Source organism: Vanessa cardui, chromosome 18, assembly GCF_905220365.1.
Source record: "Vanessa cardui chromosome 18, ilVanCard2.1, whole genome shotgun sequence".
In the NCBI taxonomy this organism is placed as follows: Eukaryota; Metazoa; Arthropoda; class Insecta; order Lepidoptera; family Nymphalidae; genus Vanessa; species Vanessa cardui.
The window spans coordinates 6426453-6442151 of record NC_061140.1 but is presented as its reverse complement, the minus strand read 5'-3'; the positions used below and the strand labels follow the sequence as shown (position 1 = coordinate 6442151).

At 32.8% G+C, this 15699-nt stretch overlaps 1 protein-coding gene across 1 annotated transcript in view; it reads left to right on the top strand.

The window, feature by feature from the left end:
* Positions 1-5361: 5361 nt before the first annotated feature.
* The window catches only part of LOC124537255 (thrombospondin type-1 domain-containing protein 4-like), a 159054-nt gene continuing 148716 nt past the window's right edge, over positions 5362-15699 (top strand). The window contains exon 1 of the mRNA XM_047114029.1: positions 5362-5555. The gene's annotated coding sequence lies outside the window, so the exon portion shown is untranslated. The remainder of the gene's footprint in view (positions 5556-15699) is intronic.

Here is a 15699-nt window from a genome sequence, read left to right as displayed (position 1 = left end):
CATCAGCTTACTCATTCTTCAACCTGGAACACACCAATACGCAACGTTGTACGTATTTTGATGGTGGATGCATTGATGATAAATGAAACCCATCCAAATAGTCTGTGTCCACGCCAGGGCTTGGATATTTTGAATATGAGATCAAAATTACTGATTAAAAGTATGGAAAATATTGTGCAAAAATATTGTGTAAGTATCACACTATCAGCCATGGAGGCTGACGATAGTTGACAGCATCCAATGTCAAATTATTCTTAAAATGTCCATTATGGAGAAATAATGGCTTATTTGAAGTACAATACTTAATGCATTGTGCATTGATTATGGATCAATATGGCCCTTTACAGCATGTAATTTGAATGTTTCATAAAAATATTTTCTTTGAAATTATCGATTTAAAATGCAAGGACATTATGTCTGTCTAATGAAAAAAAAAACTGTGAAAGTTGTATCATACTATATTCTGATTTAGCCCGTTCAAAGCCAGGCGGGTCGCTAGTTGTTTTATAAAATTTAAATAATCTTGCATAAAAAAAATATCTTGCATAGATAATAAGTGTTAATATCGACTTAAAGCACCTTAGTGTCGCCAAAGATACAGGCGTTTGCTCGAGCCCGCGTGGAAAAAGTGCGAATGTTTACACTGAACGATTAATCTTACCGACCTTGCGCGAAGAAGCGCGCATGCACACACATATTATGTGTGCGTACTTTTGTGCTACTTTTTATTCACTTTAATTATCTCGTCGACAAATCATTCTCAATTGTTTCACATTTAATTTGAAAGTATTATTTTTTGTCAGTGAAAATTTATATCTATCGTGCTTCGAAATACGCAGGCCATCTTTTAATTGATCTGTTGTTGACGGGTTAAAACTATATTAACGATATTATCATATTATGATATAATAACGATCAAAGGGAATCCTATATTCTCATACTCGTATAAGCTGATGGAACAGCAATTAAACACGTGGTCTATCTGGATAGATGCGACACACAAATGCCACACAGTGATTCTTTGTATTGGTATGTTCCTCATCTCTGGTTAGATTGAAGGTACCGAGGCCTTAACATCATAGTTCCGATAGTTAAATCCGATAGTTGAATATCTATATCAATATAGGTATTTGAATACTTGGTGGTAGGGCTTTGTGCAAGCCCGTCTGGGTAGGTACCACCCACTCATAAGTTATTCTACAGCCAAATAACAGTAGTCAGTATTGTTGTGTTCCGGTTTGAAGGGTGAGTGAGCCAGTGTAACTACAGGCACAAGGGACAGAATATCTTAGTTCCTAAGGTTTGTGGCGCATTGACGATTTAAGGAATAGTTAATATTTCTTACAGAGTTATTGTCTATGGGTAATGGTAACCACTTACCATCAGGTGGCCCATATGCTCGTCCGCCAACCTATACCATAAAAAAATGAAGCTGTAATTTATGCTCACCTTCGTAATTAGTTTAATACTATCTAATTAATATTTATCTTTTAAGTTTTTTATGTAACATACATAATGCCTCAAATAGATTTTGTCACTTCGAGACATCAGTAAAAAAAAATATAAGATATCTGTAGTTGCTTGGTAAAATGTCAGTGCTTTTTAAAGTACATCCTGATTATGTTTAATAGAAAAATATTGCGAGTATATATACATATATATTTTATATGTGTGTGTCACTGAACTTAAAAACGATTCTACGAATTTTGATGTTTTTTTGTATGTGAGTGTAGCCGGTTTGTTGAAAAAAGAATTACAGCCGTTGAAGTTACAACGGGCGGCAAGTATATAGTAAATATATAAACGTACTTGTGATTTTTATTTTTAGTCAATAAATGTTACTACTACTGACCCTAGTCAGTAAAGCGACTGTCAATAAAATACCCTCCTTAGATATTGTATATACACGAATTGGTGTATGTATAAAATTTTATAATGAGCAATTACTTAACTAGTTGCCGGCCCTGGCTTCGCCTGCTTTTACGATCAAGATAATCAGATGTTATAAAATAGTAGTAGTACTAGGAGTTCAGACTTGTTTCATACCGACAGACGTACATACTTACAATCGCATTCAGTAGTTTTAGTACATATTATATGGTCAAGACCCAGAAGACGACCTAATACCAAATTGACAGATGTGGTCAGAGAAGATCTTAGTTCCTGTAATGTTACTGATCACAAAACGTCAAATAGAGCGAAGTGGAAGCAAAAGAGGAAGGTAGACCACACCATCAGATGGTCATCAAGACAAGAAAAGAGCGTACTCCTTCCTCTAAGGCCGGCAACGCACCTGCTAGCCCCCTGGTGCTGCAGATGTCCATGGGCGGTGGTAGTCACTTTCCATCAGGCGAGCCTCCTGTTCCTTTGCTACATATCACAAAAAAGTGGGAATAAGATATGCACAAGAGAGAGAGAGAGAGAGAGAGAGTATATATATATGTCACTTTCTGACAGTTCACGATCGTGGCCTACGACGAGTTTACACTTTATTATATTATAATACAACTCTACATAATAAGCTGTTAACTTTGTCAAGCTCGTCATATCATGTCAATTGACAGACAATCATTATTACAAGATACTCATAGAACGAGTTAATCAAATGCTGTTGACATTTCATTTACATATAACGTGATAAAAACTGATAACTAAATTTGAATATTATTTAATGGATCCATGATAAAGAGAGCCGACATAGCTCAGTGTTTGGATCATGTGAATCTTAATCAAGGGGGTTCAAATCTAGATAAGTGCCACTGTTTTCATTTGTGTTCAAAATCGTGAAGAAGAAAAACATCGTGAGGAAAACTGATGACATTTCTAAGTAGGTATACCTACTAGCTCGATGGGTAGTCAATAAGTTAAGGTGAGGGAGTATTGTTGAAGCTTGTGCCCAACAGTAAGAATTATACTACAGGCTGTTACTTTTAATTAAAAGCTTACCTAACATACGAGTACACATAAAATAAAATATTTTATAAAGATTATAGATGTATGAAAAATATCATTATCTTTTTTAAATTACTATCCGCCATATTTGAATGGTAAAAAATGAGTAGTATCGTGGGACTCCCGGCCGGAACGAAGTTGCTTTCGATACATATTATATATTGAAAAACAGGTGTCTCACGATAAAGCAAATTAACAACGTTTGACAATTTAAAAGGTAAATTATTTATTAAAAATCCCTAATGAATTTAAATAATAGTAGTGAATACTTAAATAATATTTTAAAAAACCCATATACAATAGAAAGAGACAGGGTTAGAAAGAGAGAGAAGGAGCCTGGATGCATTCTTATGTGACGATTTATGCCAGTTTTCTCTTTTAAAAGCCTTTGTTCAAATTAAAAATTCCGCTTGTTTTTTTAAATAGGTAGGCGGACGTCAAATGTCCCTCCAAATGGTAAGTGGTCACCACCAATTTGTGGTAAGATATATTAACCATTCATTTCATTGCCGATGCGCCACAAACCTTGGAAACTAAGATGTTATACCCCTTATGTCAGTACACGGGACAGACACATCAATTACCCTTCCAACCGGAACACAACAATAACTGCTGCTATTTTTCGATATACTATCTAATGAGGAGGTGGTGCCTACCTAGACGGGCTAGCACCAACATCAACTAAAGCCTTAGAGATACTTACAAAGACTATTTCCAATTACACAAACCATTCATGTTTATAAAAATTCATTCACTGTTGTATGATAAAAAATAAGGTATTATATCAATAATTAAAATAAATTCAAAAAGTCGATACTGATACTGTAACTAACATGACTCTGTGGTACTTGTATCTTAATCGAAGACAACAGGTTCAAATCTCGGCAAGCATTGTTTTGTGTTCATATTTTAAATTATGTTTTGCTATGAAATAAATATTCAGTATTAAATTCATGAGAAATTATTTAAAAAAGACTTGTATAATGGCAACATAACGTGATAAAAAAACTCTATACCAAAATCTACGTTTAAATATTTACAGGGAAGAATACTATTAAATGTTTTTTAATAGTCTTTAAACAGATTTAAAAATTTCATCTTTACGTCCAAGTGAATTCGATCACACAAACAAATACAAAGTTTACGAACTTATGAGATTACGAATTCCTCTTTATAGAGCGTACGTACAACGTGCTACGTTAGTAACAACTTGGTGGACAGCCGTGAAATTTGTAGCGATTCTATTGCTTTGTATGAAATAGATATAAAAAAAAAACTAGAGTCCATACAAAGTATGAAAAAAAATATGACAATTTACTTTTAAGAATATACAAAGTTAACTGACCGTTCGATTAAATATTGATTTTCTCATTTTTATTCTTAAGTCGTAATGGCCAGACGCTCAGTGGAACACGGCGTACTCAACAGAGGATTGCGAGTTCGAATCCATGCAGTACAATAGTAAATTTTTCAGTTAGCTTGCGTTGTTTTCAACGTAACTTGGATTTATAATAATTATTGTAATTTATAGTAAAGGAAAAACTCCTTAAAAATTCTCATTAACAAGACCCCCCCCCCCCAGCGTAAAATACACAGTGGTGCCTCTTTTTAAAACAGAAGAAGCACCCTTAGCCCACCAGTGGGCCATATATAGCATGTTACTTTTAAAACATTTATCTGTAAAAATAACTATAAAATTTTCTGATATAATATCATAAGAATAATATATTTTCTTTTCTATCCTATAGATAAGGTTACGTCTACATCAGTTCAATGAAATGATAAACTCGCTATAGCATTGAATGATGACATTCAAATCAACCGGATAAGCTTTCTTGAGACCAAATCGAATGCCTTTTCAATATGATTTATTGACAGATAAGAGGAAAATTGTTGACTTCGAATTGACACGACTAAATTACATTCAACTAGGATGAATAACGATAGATTTTGAACATTAACTAAATAAAAAAAAAGTAAATATGTTCTGTCATTTCTTTACAAATTATAAACTTTTCAAAGTGTCGTTGTTATTTATTTATTTTAGTAAATAAAATCACGGTAGCAATATATCACGAATTACTTGAACAACGAATGCGAACAACTTGGAACGTACCCAAATACAATTAACATCGGAACATAATCCTGACGTCGCACTAAGAAACGGGAGCTCGATTGCAAACAGAACATTAAGAAAAAGATAGATAACATTTCTCGGTACTCGTAATTCACGTTCGATTTATAAATCTAAAACTTTTATCTATTTGAAAGCAGTTTTCAGTCAAATGAATATATGTAACGAAAACATATACAGTCGTATAAAGAAGTAAATAGTACGCATCTGAGACCATATTATACAGTTCATAGTTCCATACCAATGTCCCATTACCGGACTCCATAGTCGACAAGATCTCGCGATCGTGGTCGGACGTGCCGCTCGAAACTACGAGGTCCTTATCACGCGCCTTTCGCACTCCACTATAGAGACTAACAAAAACTGTTCGTGAACAAAAAAATATAACTAAACAGTATTCATTCAACTTAATTGAAATTCCGTTGTTTGTGAATGAGTGAATGATTTTCAGTGATCCGTGATTTTTGAGGTCAGTATCTGATAAGGAAAATTTTGCGGGATTTTTTTTTTTTTTAAATATTGAATGATTGTTACGATATGTATCGATTATTCTATTGACAGTAATTGAATTAACCGGATACATAGTTCAATGAGCTAACCTTAAACTAGCCCGCACATTAATTTGAATAAACTGTCGTAACTAATAGTTTTGGGACAATACTAATGTTATACGGAAGAAGCGCTTATTTTTGTTTTCACGCGGTTTTGAAATCATTGTTATAACTTTAGTATTACTATTTAGTAGTTAAATTGTTTGATGAATTTATTTTGAAAATGATAACAATGTTGGAAAATTGGGATTTAAGTTTTTCCAAGCAATTTTGAATATTTTACGTATTACGATAATTTTATTTACGCGCATCATGTATTGTAGTTATTAATATTAAATGGAAATTTTTAATTTCTTATTTTATTTTGTATCAGTATAAATAATTTTAAAGCAAATTAGTTGACGAGTTTTTTACATCGATGTATTGATATTGTATCGTACTTCGTTTCGTTGCAAGGCGTTTGACCTTGAAACGACTTCAACTAGATTAATTTAATTAAGAAATATTCAAAGTTTAATTACCATAGGTGGTTCTATTGCTCTATAAAACGTGCAATAACTTCTAACTACGACTTAAACGGTGTAATTTGACTCCACGATATTTAAAGAGATGTTACCGATCTATAGCAAAGCTTAACACATGGATACATTCAAATATTTTAAAAAGCAAATGATTATGTTTAAAAATATTTTGTCTTTGAATTTTTGGCAGTAATTATGACTGTAAAAATGGTGCTTTTAGAGTAGTGGGTAAATATATATGATTGCTCATATATGTGATCAGAAGCCTTTCTATACATCATTCGATTTCAATTTTGGAATATCTCTGCACAGTTTGTATCAACAATTAGAAAATCTTTATCTCGATAATTCTGTAAATATTCCAGGTTTAAGTAAAAATATATGTATGAAATGTATGTAGATATGTATGTATTTCGGTAATTAACACATGTATATATGTCATTTTAAATATATCGTAAGTAACCTATAAATTAGTTATGAATTAATAATTAAAAAAGAAAGTAATTCTTTGAGCTCTTGGTTCAAAAAACTGAGTTAAAATGTTTCATTTTTAAAGAACAAAACTTTCCCACGAGTAATATTGATTGAAAAAGTGAAATATTTAATATCAGGCACATAGTCTACTTTCAGAATACATAAAGAAATCATTAAATCTTGTGACGGTTTTTTTAGTAAGTCTGTCGGGGAAGTGTGGCCTTTTCTTCCGACTTACGAGTTTATAAACAAACATGGATATTAATATTATGGATAACTTGAAATAGAAGTAGATTAAAAATAAATTTCCGATACTAAATGGATACCGTACTTGACACCACCACCAGTATCCTTGACACTGGCTTACTTGATGCCCGATTAAGGTACTTTAGGCCGTGAGTATTTCACGCCCATCTATTAGTATCGGATTAATGAAATCCTTTAGAATCTTTAAATATATGAGAACATCATGCAGACTCATTTGAAAAGTATATTTATAAATTTAATTGAAAAAAGAAATTAAATCTACTGCATTCTTTACTGAATCTAAGATAAATTAACACATTTAATATTTTATAAACATACGTTTATAGGTAAACGATGATAAGGTATTTTTTAATGAAGTTTAGTAAATATATTGATCCAAGTTATGCTTATCTTGTGACGTCACTGATTTAAGTTTATCGGTGATAATTCTATTAGCAGTGACTTTGTAATAACGGTGCACGAATTTAGTTAAATTTTCTAAGAATAATATCTTAAGATATTAAAAACTGTTGTTGGTTCAAAAAGTAGCCATTCCCTTCCCTGTGACTTTGTTCGACTTTTGACTAAATTTGCTTACAAATTGCATCAACTTCGGTTCAGAGACTTGGCGGTGAAAAAGCTATAGGCAATCAGACAGATATAATTTCGCATTTATCATATTAGTGTAGCTTCAAAGCCAATCGTGTGTAATTAGACAGTATTGATCTCATCTTTTTGTTCGCTTAATTTACACAGATTTTAATTGAATGAATGTTCCTTTGGATGACATTGTGTGAAGGTTTCTGGTATAGTACCGTCTATGGATAATAGGTGGCGCTTTTCATTCGGATTTCTTTTTTCGAAATATAATTGGTAATTTTAATAGTTATTGAGGCATACCATATAACTTAGTTTGATTATTGAATAACAAAGATTTTTTATATTCATTTTTTTTAAGTCATTCATAAGAAAATAGTAGTTACTGGGAGCCTAAAAATTAAGTATAAGTTTTTTAATGGGCCAAATCAAAATAAATATTTAATAAAAATGTTGTCGGAATAATAAAAAGTTCACCTACCGAAACCAACTATTGGTGACAGGTGAGTCTATAAATAAAATGTATACATTATATCAAAATCGGCCAAGCAGTATAGGAAGGGAATTACGAAAACACGCATACCGGAATTTTATACATAAAGATAAACAAGCGAGACAATAACGAGTATCATTTATTCAAATATCGATATTTTATTACCGATTATAACTTCTCAACGGCTTCTCGATATAAAAAAAATCGTTAACGCGAATTCCCATAATTTCCTATGAACGTTAGTTCGTGCCCAATTAGTGTAAACTAGTTTTCATCAGTTTGTCTGCTTTTGTTACGGTAACGTAAACCTTTTATATGGGATTATTAACATTTGAGATTTTAAAATTTAATCGATACGGTATATGTTTAGATTATAAATACATAGACTAAACTAAAGGGCAATAACCCAGGCATATTAAACCCAGAAGTACAATGTACTTTATTATTTGGCTGTTCTATTTTTAAAATTATCTTTTTAAATATTAATTATAATTAAGTTAAGGATTGTAGATTCGATCAAAGAACAAACAAGACTTTATTAATTAAGAATCGTTTAATCACATACGCAATTAAACACAATTAAGTTATTATAATATATCCTACTTCGTAATAAACGAAAGCTATCTCCAAGTTTTTAAGAAATGATCAAGAAATGCGTCTATTTATTCATTGGCAAAACTAAATTATTTATAATACAATTAAATATTTAATTGCAAAGAATTAAGCTTCCTTTGTTTTTAACAAATCATTGAAAATAAATTAATCTAGAGGTGATGTTGTAGATATTTTATACAATTTAAAATTCAATAGCAATGATATTTTTAATTCCGAAGCCGCGATCCCAGCCAGAGGTGCACATTTTCTCACTTCGAAGCGAGTCTTATAACGGGAACAGAACATATACAACGGAAGGATAAATTGCGATTTGCGTATCGTGTAGTTGTTTCTACTGGGCCTGCAATTTATAGGGCGTAATCTCCGGGCTCTGCGGCTTCACCAGCCTTGAACGTGCAAGACTTTGACTATTCAATGTTTTAAATAAATTATCGTTGAATTATTCTCGAAACTGATGCTATTATTATTACATCAATGTATCTGGATATTTTATTGTACTGAGTTTTGGTAAAAGAGGCATGAATATAAAGGAAATAAAGTCTTTTTTTTCTCGATGGATATTTGAATGCAATTTTGATGGTCGTAAATTTATTTTCTTTAATTAGCGTTACAAAATCATTTAAAAAATGTTTGTTTTATTCAAGTAGTTTTTACGCACACTTTTGAATCGGAATTTTACAAAACTATGTTAATGTTTCGGAATGTGGATTCTACCGAGATCGACAAGAAATTGAGTATTTACTCAATTCTAACATTTAAAAATAAAAAGGTTGGCGGACGAGCATATGGGCCACCTGATGGTAAGTGGTCACCATCACCCATAGACGATGACTCTGCAAGAAATATTAACTATTCCTTACATCGTCAATGCGCCAACAACCTTGGGAACTAACATGCTGTGTCCCTTGTGCCTGTAGACACACTGGCTCACTCACCCTTCAAACCGGAACACAACAATACTGCGTACTGTGGTTTAGCGGTAGAATATCTGATGAGTGGGTGGTACCTACCCAGGCTTGCACAAAGCCCTACCACCAAGTAACTTAATATATTAAACAATTTTGTACTGATTGTAATTGTTAGCCCTATTTATTTATCATTTTAGATTCATATCTAAAATTGTATTTGGTTAAAATTACTTATTAAGTTTTTCGTCTGTATATATGGGGTTGGAACTTATTTATGTTGCATTTTTTTAAACTTTTAAAACAAGATGAATTCCAAATTTAATTATTTAATTACCTTTTCGAATTGAACTGGTAAGGGATAACATGTATTCTGTACTGAACCATCAAGTCTACTACACAATTTTATGACCTGGATTAGATAAGAAGGTCCAAAAAATAAGCAAATATATAATATGTAGAAGTTCAACTTATACGATTTTATTCACTTATGACTTTATTTTATTATAAGTCTAGAGATCGTTTTATAAAGAAAAGCTGTTCATGTTTCATAATTCTTTGTTGTGTTATATTATTATTCTGTTATTATTAAAAATCAATAGGAACGGAATCCGACCTTAATAGTAACAGCCTGTAAATTTTCCGCTCTGGGCTAAGGCCTTCTTTCCTTTTGAAGAGACGGTTAAGAGCTTACTCCACCATGCTCCAATGCGGATTGGTGGATTCACATATGGTGGAATTTCGTTGAAATAAGACACATAAAAGTATCCTCACGATGTTATCCTTCACCGCTGAGCTAGAGATGAATTATAAATACATATTAAGCGCACGAAAATTTAGTTAAGATGTACGATGTAACTACTGGGCCTAACTCTCGGCTCTTTATCCGAACCAAAGTCTCCGTTAATTTCATAAGTGTCGATAGTTTTAGGAATGACGTCATTGTTTACATTGAGTCATAATTGTAACACTTTTGGGTCAATTAGCACATCACGATAAAAACTCCGGCCGGTTTGTTTGTTCAGAGATCAAAGATTTGTACTTTCGTGCCCAGAATCTAATCAAATAAAATCAGATGTTAAATAAGAGGTTAATGACCCGCGGTACATTACATAAGTGATATTAAGTCACGCGTAATAATTTACAATGGATTACGAATGTTTTTATGCGAAAATGTTGACGTTGAAACATGACTGTGCCATAATATTTTTTATTATGATTCAACCTTTTAGCGAACCATTTCGAGCTATCGCATTGTCCTTTTAGAAGCGAAACGCTTGTTATACAGTCATTTTGGCATACGATTTTTTTTTCACTTAAGTCGTTTTAAATTTCGATGTAATGTGTGTGAAATTAAACGGCATACATTTTGATAGTGTTAAGATTAAGAGATCGATGACACTTGGTCAATCAAATCAATGTTTATTGGAAAGAGATATACATATATTATAGCGTCGAATAATTCTAATACTATTAACTTTGTTTGGAACAAAAAGTTCGTTGAATCAACTAGTATTGATTAATTTTTTTATTTATTTCTATACAATAATTTTTTTTCAAATTATAATATTTTTACAAATCAAAAATTATTTTATATATACTGGAATTAACTGGTTCGAATGACCTTGGTCTAGTGACCTTGACTAGATATAAGGCTGTAGGTCCCGAGGTTCAAAGTCCAGGTCCGGGCAGTAAGTTTTTTTCTATCTCAGGGGTCTAGCTGGTAATGTGTTGACTCTCATGTCTCAGAAAGTCAGGTCGGCCAAAAATAGCTACTGGGTTTTTTTATTGAATAATTCTCAGTAACAGTAACAGCACGGAATCTAGCAAATAGGAACTGTGTTGTCTCGGAAAACACGTAAAGTCATTGGCCCTCCGCGTGAACTCTTTTAGATGGTGTTGGATTAGCTTTTCCATCGAATTATGAAAGTCAATAGAGAATGCTCCTGTATTTGTGTCTCACACTATGATATAATCGGCGTAGTTGGCTGGTCTTCCCTGAGATAGGTTGCTGTGACTGTAAGGTCAGGGTCAGGTCAGATATTTTCTTTTCCGAAGCAGTACTAGTGTTTAATTTGTTTATCAATAAGTAAGTGTGACGCTTTCATATTGCATAAAAGACAAATTCTTTTTAAGTTTGAATTTGAAATCTGTCAATATCAAAATTAATAAATTAACGGAACTTTTCTCGTCTGAGCTGAGATGGCCCAGTGGTTTGAACGCGTGCATCTTAACCGATGATTGCGGGTTCAAACCCAGGCAAGCAGCACTATATATATGTACGTGCTTAATTTGTGTTTATAATTCATATAGTGCTCGGCGGTGAAGGAAAACATCGTGAGGAAACCTGCATGTGTCTAATTTCATCGAAAATCTGCCACATGTGCATTTCACCAACCCGCATTGGAACAGCGTGGGGGAATATGTTCCAAACTCTTTAAACCTCTCCTTAATGGAAGAGGATTCCTTATCCCAGCAGTGGGAAATGCTGTTACTTTACTTTACTTTTTTACTTCTTGTCTATAGAAATGATAAAAAGTGTTATATACGATTTCATAAAATATCACAACTGACAATTTATAATAGTATACTACTAACTAACTTTGAACGTGTTTACGTGTATATTACAAGATAATACGCGTTTAAATATAACAGTAGATAGCCAAACCCACAGATATGTCATTATGGAAGTAAGTAGTCTCCTCGGCAATTTACATTAGAATAATATGTGCCTATATACATATTTGAACTGCCTAAAATCGCTAGAATGAGCAGTAGTTTTTATTGGACTATCGATAACTTAAGGATCATCCTCATTTTCAATTTTATAGACCTGTTATTAAGCGTTACATGATTGTATGGCCCACTACATCTCATCATCTATACCCGTAGTATTAATGCAAAAGTAGTTCTCTCTGTTACAATTTCACGGCTAAACCATTACACCAAATTAATGAGACTTCGTTTAAAGCAAGCTTGAAATAAAATCCTTATTTTTCAATCGACCGTGACGTATGTACAATAGGTTTTTTAAAGTCAATATTATGGTTGATTTTAAATAAATATGTTAAGTATAAAAGTTTGTTTGTATTCGTACGAAGTTTTTTGTTTATATCTCTAAATTGTGATAAAGGATTATAATCGGAGTTTTATTGAAGGCAGATTTGCAGACACCGAGTCTTCAATGATCGTTAGTTTTTCAATGAGTCAATCAAGTTCAGTTCAATGACCTTTAGAATGAGGCCCTTATTGGCTTAAAAAAATATTATTATTATTATTATTTAATAATATACAGTATAATTAGACTTATCAGGTTTTGACTGAATTTCAGCACCTATTTCAAACCCAAGGGAAAAATAATAAAATAAAAAATACTCCAAAACTTTATTAAGTCGCCTTTAATTTCATTTTACGAATGAATATATTCGTTCTGTAAAACACACACTTTGTCATTAATCAAAAAATCAAAATCAATATACTTATACTTTATTCGAGTGAGCTTTTACAAGCACTTTTGAATCGTCGTTTAACAACATTTTTATATTAAGTGAAGCTATCAGTATCACCGGAAAGTAGATTCTACCGAGAAGAACCGACAAGAAACTCAGTAGTCCTTCTTTTTCAACATTTAAAAAACGAGTTAGTTAGTTAAAATTATATATGCAAGCAAGAATAATATAGGTGTGTACTAGTTTTGCCGCCTCTCCCTTTTTTAAATATTTAGCGACCAAAATATTCCATAAAACCCCAGAATACTCCACGTTTTTATTTAAAAGGATGATTAGTACATACGATAGAATAAAAAGTATCAGTAGCACAATTGTTTATAGTTGGTTTTAATTGTTTATTCAGATTAATACTGAATTTATCGAAGACCAAATGATGCGTGTCCCGCAAACTCGTATTTTAGTTGGGAACCATGTGTGGATCCGGAGTTATGGGGCCACACGATAACATTATCGGCGGATGGCTTAACGCATTCGATCGTGTGATTTTACTGTTTCGTGCTGGATGTAGGTTACTAGTAATACTATGGTGTAGTCCGATAAAATAAACGTTTGTGGAGTTTAAGCTGCAGCATTGGAATCGGACGATCTGAATTGGTTAAATATCTATTTTTATATACTTTCTTACCTTTGACAATAGATAAATCAGACTCATGAGCTACGATTTTTATATAAATTTTCCTTGCTTTATTCTACTATTGATAATATTTCTTTAAAAAAACATGTTTATTTGGGTTTGCAACCTTAAAAGTTGTTGAGGAGACGAAAAAAATTTGATTTTGGTAACGATATTGGTAATTTTATCAAGCAATACACGTGGTAATATAGCAAGCACTATAAGCGAAAGATACCATAGGTGTTTCTGCCATACCCCGAGAATCCCCCCAGATGTTGGAGGCCCGCATAGGCGGGCCGACCGTCTGGGCGCCACGGATGCATGCGTAAGCGATCCCGTGGCGCCCGCCGAGAGATGGTGAGGGTACCGCTGGTTTTTTAGTGGGTAAACCCGGTGGACCTGGGCGCACTCGGCGTCCAGGAAACCGGGGAGTCCCACACACCCCTCCACTTTCCAACACGTGCGTGAAGCGCGTAAAGCGTTTTACAGCGAAAAAAAGGTGTTTCTGTTATTTCAAAATTAAAAGTTTCACTACATCAAAGTAGAACCCTTCAATTAAAACACACACACACACAAATTCACACAAAAATGAATATCGAATATAAATGATTAAATGACATTCGTTTTTTATTTAAAAATTTCTTAATTATTTTTATATATTTGTTGAATAGAGTGATTCGGTTGTAAATAGTTCGGTTGATTTTATATTATTTATGAAAATGAATCTATTTCTCGTTCTTAACAGTGGAAGCCATAACCTGACAGTTGCTTATTTATGGGCTTTTTATGTGTTAAACATTAAAACACGCAATCATAACATGAATAGTAAGTTACTTGGTACTTTGGCTGTTGTAATTTTTAATTTACAACTGTATAATGATAGTAGTTACTGCTATTTACAAACGTTAACTTAACTTTAGTATGTGTGGATCAAGTCTTATAACTGAATTTCAAACATGTTCCACTCAAATTCGTTAAATTGATTTTGTTCACAGATTTAGTGATGTAGTTGATGACAAACTAGATTTTATATCGATAGTAAAATAAATAGTTATTTATAAGTGACACCGCTAACCGAGAAGCTATCTGGAAACGGGCTGAAATGGTATGGAGGTATTATGAGGGGGAGTGAAGACCATTTTGTAAGGAGGTCTTAAGTATGTACAACAACAACAACAATCTGTAAATTCCCACTGCTGGGCTAAAGGCCTCCTCTCCCTTAGAGGAGAAGGTTTGGAACATATTCCACCACGCTGTTCCAATGCGGGTTGGTGGAATACACATGTGGCAGAATTTCTATAAAACTTGTCACATTCATCACATCACCTTCACCGCCGAATACGAGATGAATTATAAAGATAAATTAAGCACATGACTCAGCGGTGCTTGCCTGGGTTTGAACCCGCAATCATCGGTTAAGATGCACGCTTTCTAACCACTGGGTCATATCGACTATTACTAGACTTCAGTATGTACATATGTGGATGGATATAGGTAGAGGACGACCAAACAAACGAACGATGGATTTTGTGAAAGAAGATATGGTTAGAAAGACGTGCTGCGCCGATCCCAAATAAAATTGGGATAAGGGGGATAAATAAGGAGGATGTTTATGATAAGTGATTTTAATAAAAGTACGATAATTACAGGAAATTTTAAGACGTTTCGATATTAAAATTTAACGTATTTTACTTTTAATAAAATATCCTTACAGTTAAATTGGGACATTAGACCTTAACCCAGCTATGAAACATTTATAGGCAGTTAATGTATCCATATAGTTTTATATTATAGTAAATTAATTTATCATAGTTACGGAAATAGTAAAGGAGGTTACTCGGTTTTATCTAAGTCCGCAAAAAATGCGAATTATGAATGAGATTTTTCGCTATGAATCATTCATTCTCTCGTTCTCGTGATAATGGATATTGCGTAATTATATTATCAAATCAGTTTTATAACTACTACGTTCTTTGCAAATTTAGCTTATTATAACATACTATGGAACCGGTATCATATAGGAAAACTATTAACGATACTAAGGGATGAGATTCGAATAAGAAGATAGATAGGTCATAGATAAAATAGC